Genomic DNA, 4,671 nt, shown 5'->3' with positions numbered 1-4,671 from the left:
AGAGTACATGAGACTGTGTGACAAAAAGAAAAGGGAGCTGTGGGGACAGCTAGGCCAGGAGGCAGGAAGACAGAAGTTCAAGGCCCGTCCAGCTCCTGGTCACCCTGGGTTACATAGCAAGATATTGTCTCAAAACCAGACAATTGACAATTCTTTAAATTAAAAAAAAAAAAAAAAGGCTGGGTAGAGAGCCCCATGAGCTTGAGTTTGTTTTTCATGGGGTGGTTCTCAAGTTTAGTCTAAAGGGAGATGGAAGTTTGAAAGCATTACTTTTTAATTTTTTTAAAAAAGATGTATTTATTACATGTACAGTATTCTGCCTGCATGATCCCTGTAGGCCAGAAGAGGGCACCAGATCTCATTACAGATGGTTGTGAGCCACCATGTGGTTGCTGGGAATTGAACTCAGGACCTCTGGAAAAGTAGTCAGTGTTCTTAACCTCTGATCCATCTCTTCAGCCCTACTTTTTAATTTTAATCTTTTATTATTTTGTGTGTGGGGGTATTCTGCAATGTATGAGCCTTGTGCCTGAAGACATTGGATCCCCTGGGACTGGAGTTACAGACAGTTGTAAGCTGTCATTTGGGTGCTGGGGATCAAACTTCTGGAGGAGCTGTCTGCCCAGCCCGGTTTTGTTGTGTTCTTAGTTTTGTTGTTGTTCTTAGTTTTGTTTTGAGACAGGATTTTGCTATGCAGCTATGGCTGACTCGGAATCTGATATGTAGACAAGGCTGGCCTTGAACTGACAGAGAGCCACCTACCTGTGTTTCCTGAGTGCTAAATGAGTTGTCACCACACCTGGTAGAATTTCAACTTTGACTCTTTCCTCCAGAGTGACTTCTGTCTTGCCTGGGCAGAAGGAAGTGTCAGGTCAGAGACACTGTGGTTAAGATGCCATTTGGGGGCATGTGTAACTTTGGAAACCAGCAGGAAGTTTGCTGACCACAGCAGACTTTGATGGCGCACAGAGACCACAGATGACACCAAGGAAAATACTGCTGTTGACAAATGTCACTAGAGTGCTTCAGCTGGCCCCAGAAAAGGACAGATGCCTGTTCTAGGATGGCATGATAAATCTGGGGTGAAGTCCCTCTTTAAAAAGGACCCGTTCATCCTTGGACCTGACACATCCTTGGAGCCAAAACTCATGCTGACTTCAAGGTTTCACAGCTCATGACAGTGGCCCTCCTGATACAATGAACAGTCATAAACATAGTCAGATGCAGAGGTGCCCTTTCCGCTGAGTGACAAGCCTATACTGATAACCTCATTCGATTTTTAAGAAGTCTGTAATTACCCTGTGGAAGTGTTATGGAAAATATTTAACAGACAGTAAGTAATATAAGTATATAGTTTAATATATAGCAAAAACTTAAAATAGGGGGCTAGAGAGATGGTTCAGCAATTTATTTCCAGAGGACCCAAGTTCAGTGTGTGTGTGTGGACTGAAGGCAGGATGACTCACAACTGCTTGTATTTCCAGCTTTGGGAGCTCTGCTGCCCTCTTCTGGTTTCCATAGGCACTACATGCATGCAATGCACAGACATGCATGCAGGCTAAACAACCAATACACATAAAAGTAAATACATCTTTTCTCAAAAAGAAAAAAGCTGCCAGGAGGTGATCATGCACGTCTTTAATTCCAGCACTCGGGAGGCAGAGGCAGGGGCAGATGGACCATCTTCAGTTGCATAGTGAGTTTGAAACCAGCCTGAGTTACCCAAGACCCTGTCTCAAAGAATTCAAGAAAAAAAATTAGCAGAGTGGTACATCCCCTGTGTCTTAGCGTTCAAGAAATAGAGAAGAGGGATCAGGGGTTCAAGGCTCACTTTAGTCAGCTGTCAAGTTTAAGACCACCCTGGGTTATATGAGACCCTGTCTAAAATACAATAAAATAATCATAACAAACAAAAATCCCAAGAAAACCAAAACCCTGAAAAGTGAACTAAGTGTGTCAAAAAACTGAGAAGGAAGAATTTAGGATGAGCCACAGTGTGTGTGTGTGTGTGTGTGTGTGTGTGTGTGTGTGTGTCTGTGTATGAGAGAGAGTGACAGAGAGTGTCAGAGAAACAGAGACTGGGCTTGAACCTAGGACCTCTTGATATACTAGACAAACACTCCAACCCTTTATTCATTTTTTGTTTCGAGACATTTGTCTTGCTAAATTCCCATCGCACCCTGCTAAACCAGTTTATAGCTGGAAAAAAAGAAAAAAAAAAGAAAAAGATCTGGGGAAGGCGGTGTGCCTTATTTTTCTAGTTATCCATTAGATGGCGCCATTGTTAAATTTCTATAATTTCAAAAGTTCTGGGGAAAGAACCACACCTCCAACCTTTGGTTTTTACTGTTTGGTTTTGATTTGATTTTCTCCCCCATCACTTGGCAGGAGTAAGGAATACACTAAAGCCATTTAGTCCTGGGCTGAAAAGCACCCAGGACTGCATGTGAAGAATGTCTCACAGAGCAAATTCCTTCCTCTTCCTCTCCTTCCTCCTGATTGTCTCAGGTGGAAATGTCAGCTACTCTTGAAGCAACTAGAATTTGGAGAAAGCTGAGTATTTTTGTTTGTTTACCTCTTCATCAGCTACTCCTCTACAATCTATATTTCATAAATCTCATTATTAGATTTTATTCAAAATGTCTTTGGCATAGTGTGATATGACTATGACCCTGGCATTTGGGGGACAGGTAAGGAAAGATCCAGAATTCAAGACCAGCCTAGGCTACACAGACAGAGACATTGGAAGGCAGGGAGACAGGGAGCTTGCTGTGTAAATCAGGATGGCTTTGAATTCATGAAGATTCACTTGCCTTTGCCTCTTGAGTGCTGGAATTAAAGGCATGCACCACCACCACCCAACCCACTGTATATATTTGTTTTGTTTTGGTTTGGTTTTGGTTTTTGAAACAGGGTTTCTCTGTAGTTTTGGAGGCTGTCCTGGAATTTTCTCTGTAGACCAGGCTGGCCTAGAACTCAGAGATCTGCCTGCCTCTGCCTCCTGAGCATCACCACATACAACTGAGATAACTGTATTTTTTAAAATAATATTTTTATGTGCACATTTATCTGTGTATTGGATCCCCTAAAATTGGAGTTACAGACTCCAATAGAAGCTGTGAGCTTCTATGTGTATGCTGGGTGTTGAACCCAGGTCCTCTGGAAGAGCAGCCAATGCCCGTAACTTCTGAGCCATCTCTCAAAGCCTGAGATGATTGTATCTTTAAGTGGAAAGAACTGGCTGTTGCACAATGTAGTTAATGCTAAATCATTTTTGCATGTGGGATTTGGTTTCGTTCTTCGAGTGAAACAGGAGGGGGCTGTGCATTGTGGACCGGGTCTGTGGGCCTCTGGGTTGCAGGTAAAAGGGTTATTTCAGTCTCTTGGTGTTTCATAGCTGTGGAAAGGCTGAGAGCCTGTTGGCCTAGCAGTGAAGGTGGGATCTCTTCCAGTTCCAGCCAGTGCGGAGCGGGAAGGGAGGGGGTATTGGCTAGTCAGAAGGGACATGTTGCCTGGGCCAGTCTTGGGGTGACATGACTAAAGGAAATTTCATAGATAATGTGCCTAGAACCAAGTGTGACGGAGGGAGCACAACCAGCCATGGACTCAGAATCACAGTGTTGCTAAACACCCATCAAGAGTCAAGACATCCTGACCTGGGTACTCATGGATGTGGCTCCTGCTCCCTGACCTGGGGTACTCATGAGATGCTCCTGCTTCCTGACCTGGGGTACTCATGAAGGTGGCTCCTGCTGATTTATTATTTATGTAATTAGTCAATGTGTGTGGGTGTTTTGCCTGGCATGTACGTCTGTGGAATCAGAAACCCAGGCCCTCTGGGAGAGCAGTAAGTGTTCCTAATTGCTGAACCATCTCTCCAGCCCTGACTTCTACATTTTTATTGTTTGTTTTGTTTCATTTGAGACAGAATCTCACTGTGTCTCAAGTGAGTAGAGTAAGCTGGTCTTGGATTTGCTACAATCTTCCTGCCTCCATCTTCCTAGTGGGTATGATTATACACACAGCTGATTATTGGTTTTTAATTATTATTATTTTGAAATTATTGTCCTCTGTGTGAATGGGCGCATAGTGTATGTAAGTGGGCACACTTGACACGGTGTGCGTATGGAGGTCAGAGGTCAACTTTGTGGAGTCGGTTCCCGATTTCTACCTTTGGTTGGAGTCTGGGGATGGAACTCAGGTTGCCAGGCTTGCACCTCCTACCAATTGACTTCTGCTTTAAAAAAAAAATGAACAATATCAAGCTGGGTGTGATGGTGCTCCCACCTTTAATCCCAGCGCTGGGGGGGAGGGGCAGAGGCAGAGGCAGGCAGATCTTTGTGGATTCCAGGCCAGCCTGGCCTACAGAGTGAATTCCAGGATAGCCAGGGCTATATAGTAAGACCCTGTCCAGAAAAAAAGAAAACAAAAAAAACAAAACAAAATGTGTATGTGTGTGTGTGTGTGTGTGTGTGTGTGTGTGTGTGTGTGTGTGTGTGTGTGTGCTGGGATTACTGGTGCCTCTATTCCAGGCCCTGTGGTTGGACTTTTGTGCATCTGAAGACGCTGTCTCAGTCCTGAGAGGCCCAGGCCTCCAACTACCCTGGCACCGGGTTTGCAGGGAACCCAGAGAAGGGAAAAATCCTGCGAGCTAGCTCCCTTCCCAGTGAT

This window comes from Phodopus roborovskii, unplaced genomic scaffold (genome assembly GCF_943737965.1).
Source record: "Phodopus roborovskii unplaced genomic scaffold, PHOROB, whole genome shotgun sequence".
NCBI classification, from domain to species: Eukaryota; Metazoa; Chordata; class Mammalia; order Rodentia; family Cricetidae; genus Phodopus; species Phodopus roborovskii.
This window is presented reverse-complemented; position numbering follows the sequence as displayed.